This window comes from Schistocerca piceifrons, chromosome 2 (assembly GCF_021461385.2).
Source record: "Schistocerca piceifrons isolate TAMUIC-IGC-003096 chromosome 2, iqSchPice1.1, whole genome shotgun sequence".
Taxonomy (NCBI): domain Eukaryota; kingdom Metazoa; phylum Arthropoda; class Insecta; order Orthoptera; family Acrididae; genus Schistocerca; species Schistocerca piceifrons.
Window position 1 is genome coordinate 940,799,991 of NC_060139.1, and position 17,909 is coordinate 940,817,899.

Genomic DNA, 17,909 nt, shown 5'->3' on the forward strand with positions numbered 1-17,909 from the left:
AGGGGACTAATGACCTCAGCAGTTGAGTCCCATAGTGCTCAGAGCCATTTGAACCATTTGAATTCCCTCATCTCTTAACAGATGTGCTATCATCCTGTCCCTTCTCCTTGTCAGTGTTTTCCACATATTCCTTTCCTCTCCGATTCTTTGCAGAACCTCCTCATTCCTCACCTTATCAGTCCACCTAATTTTCAACATTCGTCTGTAGCACCACATCTCAAATGCTTCGATTCTCTTCTGTTCCAGTTTTCCCACAGTCCATCTTCCACTACCATACAATGCTGTACTCCAGACGTACATTCTCAGAAACTTCTTCCTCAAGTTAGTAGACTTCTCTGGGCCAGGAATGCCCTTTTTGCCATTGCCAGTCTGCTTTTGATGTCCTCGCTCCACCCGTCACTGGTTATTTTACTGCCTAGGTAGCAGAATTCCTTAACTTCATCTACTTCGTGACCATCAATCCGGATGTTAAGTTTTGCGCTTTTTTCATTTCTACTATTTCGTATTGCCTTCGTCTTTCTTTCTTCGATTTACTCTCAGTCCATACTCTGTACTCATTATACTGTTCATTCCGTTGAGCAGATCATGTAATTCTTCTTCATTTTCACTCAGGATAGCAGTGTTATCAGCGAATCGTATCATTGATATCCTTTCACCTTGAATTTTAATTCCACTCTTGAACCTTTCTTTTACTTCCATCATTAATTCCTCGATGTACAGATTGAACAGTAGGGCCGAAAGGCTACATCCTTGTCTTACACCCTTTTTAATACGAGCTCTTCGTTCTTGGTCGTCCACTCTTATCATTCTCTCTTGTCTCTTGTACGTATCGCATATGACCCGTCTCTCCCTATAGCTTACACCTAATTTTTTCAGAATTTCGAACGTCTTGCACCATTTTACATTGTCGAACGCTTTTTCCAGGTTGATAAACCCTATGAACGTGTCTTGATTTTTTCTTTAGTCTTGCTTCCATTATTAATAAACAAAAGTGTACCCTATTGCTATAGCAGGGTTTTCAACACATTGCTGTTCTATTGGCAACGGTTGCTGCTATCCGCAAATCGTTGGGAATTACTGTGGATCGCTGTCCGCTGAAAATCGCTGCACCCAGTTTGCGAGAGGTGACGAATTGAATTCACGGGGCAATTCGTGAGTACGAATGACGTTCCCTTACGCTGCTTCACAAAATGCGGATCAGAGTTTCTCCATTTTCAGCAAAGCGTACTACGTTGCACAAATATTCCCGCTCCCCGCGATGATGGCGCGCAAATTGATGCAAATGTCGGGTCGTTTCCATTGGCCAGCTTACATTCTTCGACTTCGGTATGAAGTGGTTTGCAAGGCCCCGTCCCCTTGAAGGTTTGGGACTTCACAAATCAAAGTGAAGGCTTCAGTATTGTTTATATGGAGTACAGTTTTAACATGTACTCGAGCAACTCATTCTATTACAACTCGCGTTTTTACGTGTCTTCGACCAGCCAATCTGACTTAGCGTGCCGATGTCACCCGGATCAAATTGCAGCATGTACGTGAATTTTATTATAAGTTTTCTGCACCCTGGCATTTCATCAGTGACGCCCCTTATCAGTGAATCCTTGCTTTCTCGTTAGGGAGTTCAATCATCCCTCTCGCCAGTTGAAATGGCAGCGCCTTTGGTATCCTGGAAAACAGTGTGGTTTTACATTACTCTTCCTACCCTTCTGTTGGAAGTCGCCTCATCGTGGTATAGTGTCATTCACGGTCAGATCCCGACCAGAGAACAACTCCATCGCATTGGTCTTAGTCCGACTGATCTTTGGGACACTTGTCATCAACATGATACATTACCACACACGTTTGTTTCTTACGGACGAGAACACTGTCACTGGGTTTGCCGATAATTGGCTTTTCTTGCCCGATCAGCTGAAACTGCTTTCTCTGTTGAACTTCTTCTGTGTCCTGACTTTTCCGTTTTCCCTCGGACCAAGGCTAATTCGATCGTATGGCTCCTCGGACACTACGCCCACTACGTAGTCAGGCGTGACAACTATCGCGACCACCTTGTTTTTCCCCAATATATGGTGGATGCCCATTAGAAATGGCTTCAGCGTTTTCGTTCTTTATTTGCAGTTATGTTGCACCTTGTCTTTAATTGTCAAGGAATTGGGTAGCTTTTTTCTGACTCTTTCTCTCATTATGTTATTCCCAGCGAAAAACTTGTTTCCTTATGTGTCCTGGAATTGTGGAATTTTTGTCTATAAAGTTGTCTTTTCGTAAAACAAACGACAAGAAAAATAGACAAATTTAAGAAAATATAAAAAATAGACACCTAAAATAAAGATTCGCTCTAGTATCATGTTCAAGTGAGAGACCATCCGCCGGCCGGTGTGGCCGTGCGGTTAAAGGCGCTTCAGTCTGGAACCGCGTGACCGCTACGGTCGCAGGTTCGAATCCTGCCTCGGGCATGGATGTGTGTGATGTCCTTAGGTTTCATTAGTTCTAAGTTCTAGGCGACTGATGACCTCAGAAGTTAAGTCGCATAGTGCTCAGAGCCAGCCAGAGACCATCACAGTGACACGCAGGGCGGAGGCATCGTGGCCAGGCCTCGGGTTTGGACCCGACCCGAATACTGGAAACAACTAAAATGCCAATGATTGGAACATCTTTGCAGCGATCCTCTTCAGGACGACTAACTGCTCGATTTTGGTAATGACCTTAAGCTGTCTTATTTCTGCTGTCAGGTGCTACCGATGTCACATTCTGGGATGCCATTGCACAATTCAAGAAAAGATCGGATTGAGATGCATCAAGCTGCTATTCCTCCAAACCAAACCACACTTCGAATTCACTAATGCCATCCCAGGATGAGATGTCTGGAGCCACCTGACAGCCGAAAGAAGACAGTGTACAGGGGCCTAGGGGTAACGCCTTTGATTAGTAATCAAAACGTGTTCGATCGCGGATTCAGGCCTGGCCACTGCTTAAACTGTGATTATAAATTACCATAAATTGCGGACGAAGACTCCCGGTACGAAGTCACCCTCATTCTACCAAAGTAGGCGGAAGAGCGGACAAATTCAGGGCCCACTGTTGTCCTTTGTATGCGAAACTGCCCTAAAAGGTGGACGAATCACCACTGACCAACGGCGTGAGGATGTAGAAGGCAATGGAAACCACTGCATTAAAGAAAGACGACGTGTATCGACAGGACATGTGGCCTGTACCTGAAAAATTGAAAAAGGGTAATGATGACGTCTGCATTAGCAGAAGATTCCGTATTAGTCCCCCATTGGGATCTCCGGGAGGGGACTGCCAAGGGGAGGTCACCATGAGAAAAAGATTCAATAACCAACGAAAAGATGACGTTCTACGAGTCGGGACGTGGAATATCGGAAGCTTGAACGTGGTAGGGAAACTATAAAATGTGAAAAGGGAAATACAGAGTCTCAGTCTAGATATAGTAGGGATCAGTGAAGTGAAATGGAAAGAGAGTATTTCTGGTCAGACGAGTGTAGGGTAATATCAGAAGCAGCAGAAAATGGAATAATAGAGTTAGATTCTTTAAGAATAGAAAAGTAGGACAAAGAGGGAATTACTGTGAATTGTTCAGTGATAGGATTGTTCTCATCGGAATCGACAGCAAACCGTCTCCGATAACAATAGTTCAGTTGTACATGCCGACGTCACAAGCAGGTGAGGAAAAGATAAAGTATATTGAACGGGTAATTCAGTTCATAAAGAGAGCTGAAAATCTAATTGTCATGGGAGACTGGAATGCAATTGTAAGGGAAAGAGCACAAGAAAATGTTACGTCGGAATATGGACTTCGTAGTAGGAACTAGAGAGGGGAAGGACTAATTGAGTTTTGCAATATATTTCAGCTAAGAACAGCGAATACTCAGTTCAAGAATCAGAACAGGTGTTGGTACACATGGAAAAGGCCGAGAGATAGGGGAAATTTCCAGTCAGCTTGCATCATGGTCACGCAGAGATTTCGAAATTAGATACTGGGTTATAAGGCGTACCAAAGAGCAGATACAGATTCAAATCACAGTTTAATAGTGATGAAGAGTAGACAGAATCTTAAGAGAGCGGTGAAGAAAAATCGGTGCGCAAAGAAGTGGGATACGGAAGTACTAAGGAGTGACGGGATATGCTGTAAGTTCCCTCAGGCTATAGTGGCTCCGAAGGAAAAAGGATAAAAAAGGAGAGCAGGAGATGTATCTAGTGGTTAGTCGCCTTCGTGAGGACCGCTTCAAAGACGGTGGGAATCTCAGTAGTTGAGGTTCGTTTTGTTTCATGACGACACGACCTAATACCCAAAATGATTTTTTTCAAATTTATGTTATAGTTCATTGTTTATGAAAAAACCTACTTCCACATTATGTAACTTACGTCACGTGATTACTTTCACCATACTAATGTCCCTCTGTGTAGAATGTGGCCCAAAATTGTTTCATTTTTAAGATGGAGAACCTTATTTTTTTAAAGGGCAATCTAATGCCGAAATTAAAAACATAAAATTTTGTATGGGAGGAGAATTACACGTTAAGAAAAGAATATATATTGCTGGAGGGAGCATCACAAATCGTCAGTGTTACGGGCCCTGTCCGACTTTAAGCTGGTCCTGATAACAGACTGGTCTCCTACGAGTACTTTGGTGCACACATTAAGAAGTGTACTCATACTTGTTAAATAAAGTACCAAAATGGTTGCAAGCTGTCGGTTTGAAGAACGATTTCGTATATTTTATTTTTAACTGAGTTATAGGTCGCTGGCGACGTGCAAAGACCGCGTAAGCACAATTGTTGTCTGCTGTGTAAGTAACATCTTGGGCTGCATACCGAAAGGATCTCTGTATGCTGTACTTTGGAGGCTGTACCCTGCTGATCAATCTGCAGCATGGTGCTTATGTTTAGATTGTAAATGCGGACTGAGATAAAGCATGTGTCGTTCTTCTTCGGCTTATTGCCGGGGCCAGACGTATAGTTATCATCATGTGGATGATGCCTGCAACTTTCGTGGTTCTGTTTAAGGTAAAATGTCTTGTCTTTTTTTTTTTATTTACTGAAAAGGCTATTTCTGAGCTGTTACACATGGTTATCAGCTCTGTACATGCACTTTCCTTGCGATCTGGGTTAAATCTGCTGTTAAGAAATTGTTCCATCTTCAAGGATTAATATCAGTCTGTCGTTAATTTATCCATGTATACAGGTCATGCCTCACATTACTATTCCTCTTATTTGCTATTACTACGGGAATATAAGCTTTTGTTGGGTTCCTTTTGTTCTGTTTTCGGAAAATATGTGGCATTGAATTACACATGGTCCCTATAGGGACATTAGTACCGGTATTACTAAGTCTTGGTGTTTATCTAATATTAATCAAAGGCCACTTCATATTCTCTTCAATTATTTTCACAGCCTGGAGCCACTTACGAATTTATCAGGTTTTCATATTCAAACTGCATGTGATTACGTGGTCTTTATCTAAATTCGTAGCTGATGCGACCTCAACTAACAGAATACGTTCTGACTTCAGTGGGATCTTTATTCAGGTAAGCTGACATCGGCAGGTGATACAGTACGATGCGTGACCACTAGCTTGTGGCACAGGGTTTCACAAAATGGACGTTTGGGTAATACTCCCGTTTTCTGTTAAACATTTATTATTTGTTTGCGTGCCTATAACAGTGATCATGGGGGTAGTTCTGAGCAGCTGAGAACTAGACAAGTGCCGATGCTCAGTATGTGGAGAGTGCCGATAGTGATGAAATCTTCTTACGAATAAGTGTTGGACTCTACAGCATTTTCAGGCTGTCTGAGCAAGTTCGAACCTGCTTGTCGAAATTTTTCGTTATTTAAAAACTACGAATGTTTTCCTTAATTCTGAATATCTCACCCGGAGAAGTCAGGTGGCGTTATTTCTCATTCATGAGTGAGAATTTTGTAAACGAATGTGGAAATTTTCGGGGCATTAACGCTGACGTCATACCAGTTACGTATGTGATTAGATTTAGACAGGATTTGGAGGCTTTCAATGTAAGGGGGCGGATTGAATCGGCACTACGTAACAGTTGCCGTACTAATTTTCCTCTCTCTTTATGTTTTTAAAGCGCGTTTTGGAAACAACTCACTTAGGGAAAATGGAAAGGCAACACTGTCAGCCGCATTCTGTGACGCTCTGCCTGTCCACCAGTGCTGGTGCTGAGAAAGCGCCGTGGCTCACCAGAGAACTGCTCGTGACGTCACAGCTACGGTCAGTGGTCCTACAGCGTCTGCAGAAAAATGGCTTATACCCAACTCGAGAGCTTCGGTGTTGCCTGCCGTGATAGTCTAGTGGTTAGGACATTGCGTTGTGGCCGCAAGAACCCAGGTTCGAATCCTGGTCACGGCATTGGGATGATATTTTTATTTAAATATCTAGACAACTAACAACTTCTCTCACTTGTTATCGACAACAAAAGTATCTTGCACCCCGCTTAAGTCCCAGTGAATTTTTATCGGCATCAGTGGCTTCCCCGTTATCTTCTGTTGAATAACGGGTAAAAAGTGGGAATGCCTTCAAAAAATTACTGTGAAGCTCGCTACCAGTCTCGGCAACTACAGCAATCTACTACATTGCAATTCAGACACCTAAAATTACTCTCTGAATTGAGTCACTGATCGATTAATTTCTCAGTTTACAATTTACCCCTGTCACCGAGGATACCCTACTCACGTTCTAGTTGCAGTGGCAAACAGAGTTTTTCAACGTGTAAAAAATGATATAAAGCTTATATAATGACGAAATGTCACTTTTATGGAGAACCAAACACAATACAATTTACTGTCCGTACTGTCTGTGTTGAGACAGATACGATACCTAATTTCATCTGTTCCTGTTCTGCAAATGATCCCTCTGGTGTGCTGTGCTATCATCTGAAGTACCTTCTGCCCAGATTATATTAAAATCAGGGTAATCCGACTGAAATGTTAGTGTTATCATCAAGGTACTGAAATATCACCAGTTTGACTTCTACTGCCGCACTGTGCGGGTGTACTGCGTTTACATCACTGCTGGTGCTGTCCGAGCGCGGTTGTTGGTGAGTTCAACACCGTAGCGCGTTCACAATTACTCACATCTTCTAACTGTAGAAACTAGTAATTGCGGAATCTCTCTAAAGAAGGGTAACTTGCAGTTTCCGTTTTATAATGTCTTCCTAAGACCTAATTCCTTTGAAGTTGAGAGATTCATGGAGGAGCTACTAAAGTTAACACATGCTGACGTCACTGCAGTGCACCAATCGATTTGTAGCAGTGCTGTTTTCCTCATGTTGAAGAATGCTGAGAGATGTGATCTAATTGTTGAATTCTGTGGATGTAGTGTAAGGTTTAAACATTCTGATGGCAATACTGGTTAGGGTAAAGTAACGCATGCTGGTTTTGCTGTTCGAAGATTTAGTGTTTTTGAACTTCCGCTGGAAATAACTGTCGAGCACATTAATAGTGTATTGAGGCCTCACGGAACTATTATAAGAAACGTGGTCCGCCGCTCATAAATTTAACGTTGTCGGTGATATGCAGCGTATCAAAATCGATAGGGTCAATACTGTCTTATGTCAGTAATTTCGGGTATAAAGCTCTTATGATATATGAGGGGCAACAAAGAACGTGCGCTTGCTGTATTGTGCTGGACGTGTTCTCGCTCAGTACACGCAAAGACTCGTGACGCAGTTACCGCCAGGTGAGGCACAAGTTCCAAACACTATGCCGCAGCTGCCGCTGACATGGTGATAGGAGGCTGTAGATAATTTCACGGGATTTTCTCTAGTGTTTGAATATCATGAACACACAATTGGCTTCGTACTGTTTGAAATTTTAAGGTGCGGTTTCAGCAGAGATGCTGTGTCGCCTGGATGTTTGCTCGGACCGTCTCTGCTTTGCAAGGTGCACCGGTGGTGCTGCGTATTTTAAATCATGCGATGAGGAGACACAATAGTCGGCAGTGGTATATATGTCATGAGTAGTAGTAAGACATAGGCCGAATGACATAGTTGCAGTTATATTCTGAGAAGTAGAGTCAGTTGATGTAATGATTAATTATTTGTGATGAGGAATGAGATTGAAGCATTTTTAGAAGGATCTTTTAATATATTTATTTAGATGACTCATAGAGGAGGATTTAATGTGAGGTAATTTATTTCAGATTTTGTACTTTGATGTACCTTGTAGTTAACCATTATTGGTTGAGACATTTATATGAGTGTAAGGAAAGATGAACACCCATCCATAATTCCCAATTTGAATTTGTGGCTAAGAGTAACTGTTGAATATTTAATGTCATTTTTACGAGCCGTATTTTTGAAAAGATCTAATTTGATGTTGAAGACTACTTAGTTTGTCCACTCAAGAACTGTAATTTATGTGTATTAATGTTTAAGAACCAAAGACGCAATTTTTCAATATAGAACTTCTCTAATCAGGAAATTAATTATATTTGATGATATAAATTATCCCTAGTCATTGTCGGCAACCTAAGTCCACGCCAAAGTATGAGTTATAATCTTCACCTTTTTTAAAAAGCCAACGCCCTGCAGCAGACACATCTCACTAGTTAGTTGTAGCTCAGAAAATGTGACGCACTTTCAAAAAAGCAATGTCACGGTTTTTCCATTATGCAACAGGTAAGAAAAATTAAGTAATAAAAAAGGAAACATTGAGTTTTTCCAGGGCCAATATACCAGTTCAAAATTTTAGTGATTCACAATGTTGAATTCAGACAGTATTCTTGCCATTACGAATGTTCAAACAGACAAGGAACTAGGTAGGCATCTTCGTATGATTTCTCGCACTCAAATTTTGCAGAATATTCTCGCCATCGAATTCTTATGTTCAATGGCTACGAAATCTAGTGTTGAAACTTAGACTACCAGCAAGCAAACTCTTAATCAACAATCGTAGTATTTATTTTAAGATAACATTCACAAGTAAGGATAGAGCGCCACGGAATTTTTTTGTGAACTGAGATAAGTGCACTGGTTCTATCCTTTTTTTCTTCTTCTGTGGCGTGTTTCAAAAAGGAAAACGTTTGCGGTCGATTACGCATCAATCAGTCTGTAGTATAAGATGGTAAAGAATGTCAGGTTGGGCCCCACCACACGGACTTATTGACCGTTAGACATTTTTCTGTTTTCACGGCAATATGGCCAACGTGTTTAGTCCAACTGAAGCCCCGCCCAGTAGCTTTACGGTTGTCCGAATATTGAATGTTCAAAAATGGCTCTGAGCACTATGGGACTCAACATCTTAGGTCATAAGTCCCCTAGAACTTAGAACTACTTAAACCTAACTAACCTAAGGACATCACACACACCCATGCCCGAGGCAGGATTCGAACCTGCGACCGTAGCAGTCCCGCGGTTCCGGACTGCAGCGCCAGAACCGCTAGACCACCGCGGCCGACAATATTGAATGTGAATGGTCCCTTGCTAAAAGTATTTGTGGGTTATGATCAACGTTTTCGTGTAAAGAGGACCATAGAAGGTTCGGAAGATGATGGAATAAGACAGTTAATCAAGGATCAGTCAGATAATAGATAACCTCGTACATTAGTTATCCTTGAACAACATAGCCGTAAGGAAACATATGAGGTATATAAGCCAGCATCATTACGAATTGGAGTACACGAATTGCAGGGTCAGGCGTATTACATAAGAGGTTTAGATTAGCAACTTTAGGTACTCCCTTCGGCACTGAGGAGGATTCATATGAACTGTTATTTGGATGTCTGATGTAAACTGTTCTGCGATGTCAATAATTTAGTTAAAAACGAAGACAGATATGTGGAACACGTATATTGTTTAACTTTTTCGAAAATACGAAAACGTCAATAGGATCATAAGCACACGACATATCCAAGAATAGGTTTGTAAATAGTCAGGGGTGCCGCTCCCTTTCCGAAAGCCATACTGAGATAATGGCAGATTTGTACTATTTTTCTATCGCCACACACAGCTTCAGGAAGCATTCAAAGTCTTTGGTCAATATGATAATAGTGATAGTGACGATATACATCTGCTACTGAAGGATCTTTATCGGGATTTGATAAAGGCACTACAATTTCTGTGGTCCATTCTGCAGGAATTCCGCTTTCTGTCTACATAGTACGAAAAATAGCCACAGCACGTTTTTTTTTTATACCGCTGGGAAGTTGCATATCATAGGGTAATTTATTGGATAGACTCCAGGTGCCTTGTCAGTAGAATACGTGTAATCTCTAATCCTTGCATTACAAACGGTTTATACACGGGTCAGCCAGAGGATTATGACTACCTACCTAACCGCCCGCATGACGACATTGCTGTTCCGAATTACGATGCAGTGTTCCTTCGGACAGGAACGGATACACGCTTTCATATTTCGTCAACCACGTTGATAAAAACTAAACGATTTGCAGTAGACAGTACTAACATTGAGATATAATTTTAGTGACCAGGTGTCGATTATGAGAGCGAAATCGATCGCAACACAGCTCAGCAGACTCTTTCATTCCATACTAACTTGATATTACGTAAAGTCCGCTTTCAAGACATGTTTCTAACATCAACACAACAATGCTCACTGTTCATGATTACGTAGATACCAAATGAATGTTCTGATACTACATTTTCAGATCTCTGTAACAATACTGTAACCAGTTGAATTCATTACCCCATATTTTGCTACCATAAACCGAGTAGAGGGTTGTAGCACTCACTCATTAGTGATCTTGTCTTCTGCCTAATTACACGTATGGAGAAAGGAATAGACAGTGCAACATCAAAATCCTGTTAAACGGTGTTTTCGAATACATCAATCATTCAAGTTATGTTGGCGAACAAACGATCATGCTTTACTCATTAAGCGTAGTGGACAGCAAATACATCTGGTGAATTAATATAAACGAAATTATTTTTCGCTATCCACAACTACGGAAATATGGGTGTCAAACGGAATCTAAGTCGATTTCCGGAATCAGCACAACAAATGCTTTAAGGCGAGACACTTCACACAACATTTTACAATAATTTCAAATTACCTAAAAATTACATTTATTTTATTTTACTGAGAGGGCAGAAAGAATTGTGAATGCAATATATGGCTCAAATATTATTGCTACCACTTTTACATCCAAACAGATCTAATTTGCAAGTGACTGTCTCTTTTGTGTTCGAAGTAACAGTAATGAAAATATTGCTTGTCCCTGGTAACCTTACTTCCCCTGGGAAGATGGGGCGGGAGATTGAGAGACACCAACAGCAGTTATTTATAAGTTGTCATTGGGGAATGTGGTGTGACTTCCCATTTGTGTAGTTTTCTGTGCTTGTCTGTAAAAATAAAATAGGCAACTCTGAAACAATATGTGTGAACTATGATGTCTGTGAACAGTGTGAACGACGTGTATCAACAAACCATGTAGCTTGAACTAATGTTTCGATTTATTTATTAATAATTGGAACATAGCACAAGTCGGTTCTAGGCGCTACAGTCTGGAGTCGCGCGACCGCTACGGTCGCAGGTTCGATTCCTACCTCGGGCATGGATGTGTGTGATGTCCTTAGGTTAGTTAGGTTTAAGTAGTTCTAGGGGACTGATGACCTCAGAAGTTAAGTGCCATAGTGCTCAGAGCCATTTGAACCATGGCATAAGTAAACTCAGGGACCCGTCTTCTAGAAGGAGATGTAGCCATTTTAAATACATCGGTGTAATCGGTGAGATCTATTACCTGTCTCTGTGCCGTCATTATAATTTATGGGGGCTCAGAGTTTAATAATTTTTGAGATGCAATGATAGGAAACGTCACAACCTATACAACTAATATAGCTGCTACTGCAGTGAAAAAAAGGCTGTAACAAAAAGAAGGCAACATGTAAGATTTGTGTGCCTGAAAAGAGGTTTACACATCCTGGACCTATAAAGTATGCTGCACCTTCTGGAAACAGTAAGTAATTCTCTTTTTTTATCTAACTTTGTAAATATTGTAGCTACGTTACGTTATAGTATATCACCATATAACACTCCAGTGTACTCTTCACAGGACTAGTGGTAGCCTGAATACAAAAAATATTAACTATTTTGGCATCTGAAGGTGAGCCCACCTCCCTAAAGGGCTCGAAATGCATCGTGTATTAAAATAAAAAACACCATTAGTGGCCGAATGAGTTTAATTTTCTTTTTTAACTAAGTAATAAAATCACGGCAGCGACGCTTATAACAATGGGCACAATTAATGTTTATTTACCTACTACTAACTTCCATAACAACATCGTCGACCGAGATTGTTTGCTTTCGTTGTTAACAGACCTCGCTTGAAATATACTCACATAAAAACTATTAAAATGTGGGCCGCTATACAGAATTCCGTTTTCATTAACCGTAATGGGAATATAGTTCACTCAGTGCTGTCTCTGCTATCCTCTTTTACGCATTTTTCGAAAGTTTTAAGTCAAGTCAGTGTCGCTTTACAGTATGTTTGCCTCTGAAGTTTCAAGTTCACCTGCGTACTCCAGTGTTTAAAACATTCTGATACACCAGTGTGCCATTTTCTCCCGCTGGATGACACACTTTTGGGTTTCCAGCATCCTCCGCTAAGCTCAATGTAGATAAGGCTGTCACTGGTTAGGGTTCGCGTTTTGGTGTGTGACTCAGTCCTACGGAGTGTCTCGCGAAGCCCGAAACTTCATATGGCTTCATATTCACTGTGATAAGTTTAGAGACAATCTGTACGAGTCAGTGCTTTAATAGTATTCCGGTAACTCGATCGACAGGAAACACCTGGAACAGCGGTAAGACACTCTTCCCAAATACTGAAAGAGATTAAGGTGTCCGTGATTTTAATACTCAATAACAATGAGAAACGAGAATATGATAATACTGGATTTTTTAAAACCTAGTGTTATGAAATAGTATTTGTTGTGTATCAACTTCACTGCGCAGCAAATTCATACACGTGCAAACCATCAGCATGATGTTTGTATATGTAAAACCAAAACGCGGTACAAAGGTTTGACAGTATTCGCAAACAGTCCGTGATGTCCCAGTTTAGTGAATTTCGTTAATTATTTATAACTGTGTGTTATAATTTCTATCAGAAACACCAATGATTATTAAAATTAACAATTCGGAACGCCTCTCCTCCGCTTCGCTTGGGCAAACCTAAGTATCTGCGACCGGACGACTTTTTACAATAAGAAGTGACATACACAAAACTTATCCGCCAGGTTAGCCGAGGGCGCTAATGCGCTGCTTCCTGGACTCGGGTAGGCGCACCGACCCCTAATTGAATCCGCCTGGCGGATTACAGACGCCGGTCGGTGTGCCGGCCAGCCTGGATGTGGTTTTTAGGCGGTTTTCCACATCCTGCTAGGTGAATACCGGGCTGGTCCCCATGTTCCGCCTCAGTTACACGACTCGCAGACATCTGAATGCGTTCGCACTATTCCATGAATTACACTAGTCGCAGACAGCAGGGGTACACTAATTCCGTCCCTGGGGGTACAGAGTGGCGGCAGGAAGGGCATCCGGCCACCCCTTCATCCTAACCTTGCCAAATCCGTTCCTAACAATGCCGACCCTGCGTCAGCGCGGGACATGGCACCAGTGAAAGAAAGAAAGAAAGAGACATACACAAAACTTCCTCGTCAGTCAGTCTGTCTATTACTGAAAACCACACCAAGATCCTTACAGTAGTTACCGATATTAGACTTCACATACAGGCAGAAAAACATGGCGTGAGAGTTTATATTATGTATAGATCCTGACAAACTTCGGTGTTCTCTAGAGCTGTGGCGGCTTCTCACTTTACTACTTTTCTCGCCAGATGCCCCCACCTTTGTATTGACTAGCTCTTAAATTCCATCATTGCCACGAATGTAACTCGAAATGCCAGTTCAATAGAGAACAGATAAAAGGAATATATGAAACACTTATCATTAATTATTGATAATGAATTATAAACACAAACTTTCTATGAGAATTAATCTATTTATTAGTGGAAAATACATCAAAACCTCGACAGTACTTCCTGAGATTAGCTCGAACATGCAGGCAAAAACCTTGTTTGGGATTTTAATTTATAGTATCAACGGAAGGAACTGCTTTACTTCCTGTTTTACGTTATTTTGTTGCAGATATTGAGAGTGATGTGTGAAGGAATGAGGAAGTTTATGGATTTAATACGAACAACATTTCTAGAAATCGATCGAATCACCATCCATCTTTTCAGTGAGAACTGCGCCAGTCACACGGAAATCAATAATCAGATTTGATTTTGATTGATGCTTCTTATGCGGTTTTTTGCACCAGGTCAATCAAATACTGATTTTTCCCATCCGATATGATATGAACTTGCTGTGGTGGATGGGCTTACATAACTAACAGTATCACACCTGTACACCCATGCACACTAAGTAGTACAATTTGTTTAACGTCAAACGTACACCTTTGGCATTGTTGTATGATTCATTTGTCATTTGTAGTCGACCACTATTAAATTATGATGCTTCCAACGCCGTCTATTGCTACATTTTGTAACTATTTATTTTTCTTCTGCCATACGTTTTCCCCGCTTTCTAATAACATTCCGTCGCAATTTGACGTCATTCTGACCAGTTGTGTTATTTATACAGTGGTTTGAAAGTGTAATTATAATCACCCTATATATGTGGTCCAGAAAAGTTTCATTTATAAGATGCAGACGCTTACTTCTTCTAAAGGGGAAGCTAAAGCCGAAATATGTAACATAATATTTTGTATAGAAGTTAAATTTTACGTTAAAAAAAAGTATATTATTGCCGAAGGGAGTACCAAAATTTGTCAGTGTTATGGGTCCTGTGCGAGTTTAAGCTGGCGCTGATAAGGGACAAGTATTTTGGTGCACACATTATGGTACATACATCGTAAATAAACCACCAAAATGGTTGCAAGCTGTCAGTTTGAGAATGGTTTCACATATATTATCTTTGTGCTAATGTTTTGATTTAGATTGTGCATGCGGACGGAGATGAAACATTTTCTTTTCCGCTGAGTGCTGGGGTTAGATGCATAGGTCTCATCATGTGGACTATGCCTTCAACTTTCATGGTTCTGTTTGTTAACTTAAGATGTCTACCGTTTTTTGTTTACTGAAAAGGCAATTTCTGAGCTGCTACACGTGATTATCAGCTCTGTACATGTGCTTTCCTTGTGATCAAGGTTAAACCTGCTGGTAAAATCGGGCACATTTTCCATCTTCAAGGATCAATATCAGGCTGTCATTGATTTATCCACTTGTATAGGTCATTGCTCACGTTATTATTCCTCTTATTTACTGTAAATACGGGAATATAAGGTGTTCTAGGGTTCCCTTTGTTCTCTTGTTTGAAGTAATGTGGTACTGTATTACATATGTTTCCTATGGGGACATATGTAACAGCATTACTAACTTGTTGTGTTTGCCTAATTAATAACAGTCAATAGCTATTTCATATTCTCTTTAATTATCTTACATCTCGAAGACACTTATGAATTTATCACGTTTTCGTGTTCCAATTGCATGTGATCACATGTTCTTTATCTGAATTCGTAGCTGATGCGACCACAACTCACAGAATGCGTTCTTCCTTCAGTGGAATCTTCATTCAGATAAGCTGACATCGGTAGAGTATACATTGCAGTGCTGGATTTACTAACTTATGGCACAGGGACATTTGAATAATATTCCCGTTTTCTGCGTAAGATTTATTATTTCTTTTGCTTGCCTATTCAGTAAGTATGGGGGTAGTTCTGAGCTGCTAAGAACTTGACACGTGCTGATACTCAGAATCTGGAGAGTGACGATTGTGATAAAATCTTCTTACGAATAAATGTTGCACTCTAGAATATGGAGTCTACACTTCCATTGCACGCATTTTCTCTGTAAGAAAGGGCGCAATACGTTTGTAAGCTGTGTTAGCAAGTTTGGACGTGTTGGTCGTAATTTTGCAGTACTTACAAGCTTGTTGAAGTCCCCTCGAATTTCTCGTGGCGCTATGTTTTCCCTACTTCCGAATGTGTCACCAGCAAGTCAGATGGCGTTATTTCTCACTCAAGAGTGAATATTTTCTGTACGAAGGAGGATATTTTCAGGGTATTAATACTGAGGTCGTGCCAGTAAGTGATTAAATTTAGACAGGATTAAGAGGCTTTCAATGTAAGGGAGCGGGTTGAAGCGGCACTGCGTAACCATTGCCGTATTAATTTTCTTCTTTCTTTATGTTTTTAAAGTGCATTTTGCAAACAACTCACTTGGGGAAAATGGAAAGGCAACGCTGTCAGCCGCATCCTGTGACGCTCTGCCTGTCCACCAGTGCTGGTCCGGAGAAAGCACCGCGGCTCACCAGAGAACTGCTCGTGACGTCACAGCCACGGTCTGTGGTCCTGCTGCGTCTGCAGAAAAACCGCTTGTACCCTACTCGAGAGCTTAGGTGTTGCCTGCCGTGATAGTCTAGTGGTTAGGACATTGCGTTGTGGCCGCAAGAACCCAGGTTCGAATCCTGGTCACGGCATTGGGGTGATATTTTTATTTAAATATCTAGACAGCTAACAATTTCACTCACTAGTTATCGGCGACAAAAGTATGTTGCATCCCGCTTACGTTTCAATGAATTTTTATCGGCGTCAGTGGCTTCCCCGTTATTTTCTCTTGAATAACGGGTAAATAGTTGGAACGCCTTCCAAATGTCACTGTTATGCTCACCGCCAGTCTTGGCGACTTCAGTGATGTACTACACTGCAATTCAGACACCGAAAATTGCTATCTGAATCGGGTTCCTGATCTACTAATTGCTTATTTTACTACTTATCCCTGTCACCACAGAAGAGAGACCATCCCCATGTTCTAGTTGCAGTGGCAAACAATAAGTTTGTCAAAGTATAATAAATGGTGCAAAGTATATGTAATGACGAAATGTGTTACTGCTATGGAGATCAAGCGCCTGAGTTTTTGTTGTCCGTATTTTAGCTATTCACAACCGTACTTTCTATCCTGAGACAGATACAACACAACAAATCATTTTTTGTGTTTTGTTTTAAAAACTAATCCACTGCTGTGGCGTGGTAGACATTACCAGGTTCTATTAAAATAAGGAGGACCCGTCTGAAATGTTCCTGTTTGCATCATGGTAGTGCAATATCACAAGCCTGGCTTTGATGGCTGATCTGTGTGGGTGGCTCTGTTTACATCACCGTTGATGCTGGAAGAGGGCTGTCGCTGGTGAGTTTAACGCCTTGTAGCGTTCACAGTTTGTGGTAAGATCTTATAGGACCAAACTGCTGAGGTCTTCGGTCCGTAAGCTTACACACTACTTAATCTAACTTAAACTAACTTACCCTAAGGACAACACACACACACACACACCCATACCCGAGGGAGGACTCGGTACTGCCGGCGTTAACCTCGCGAACCGGGACGTTGCGCCTGAGTAACCACAGTAACCAAATCGACTAAGTGTAGAAAGTGGTGATGAGAGAATCTCTCTATGGAAGTATACCTTGCAGTGTACATATGATGATGCCTTCGCAAGACCTAATTCTTTTGAAGTGGAGAGACTCATAGAGGAGGCAGTTAACAAGTGATGACATCGCTAGAGTGCACCAATCGATATGCAGCATCACCATTTTCGTCAAGTTAGAGAGTGCTGAGAATTGTAATCAAATTGTTGAGTTTTGTGGATACAATTTAACAATGAATCATTCTGATGGCAATACTGAAGAGAATAAAGTAACCCATGCTTACTTTGGTATTAGAACAATTAAGTTTTATGAACTTTCTCTGAAAATAATTCCCGAGCAAATTAATGCTGTGTTGAGACCTAATGAAACTATCATAAGCAACGTCGCCGAGCGGTGGTCCCCTGCTCTTAAGGTTCAGATTCCCGCAGCGGATCAAAG

General features: G+C 41.1%; 2 non-coding genes across 2 annotated transcripts; both read left to right on the forward strand.

The window, feature by feature from the left end:
• The first annotated feature begins 6,306 nt into the window (after positions 1 to 6,306).
• On the forward strand, positions 6,307 to 6,378 carry Trnah-gug. The gene has a single exon. It is a non-coding gene; the product is annotated as a tRNA-His (tRNA).
• Positions 6,379 to 16,453: 10,075 nt separating this feature from the next.
• Positions 16,454 to 16,525, forward strand: Trnah-gug. The gene has a single exon. It is a non-coding gene; the product is annotated as a tRNA-His (tRNA).
• The last annotated feature ends 1,384 nt before the right edge of the window (positions 16,526 to 17,909 follow it).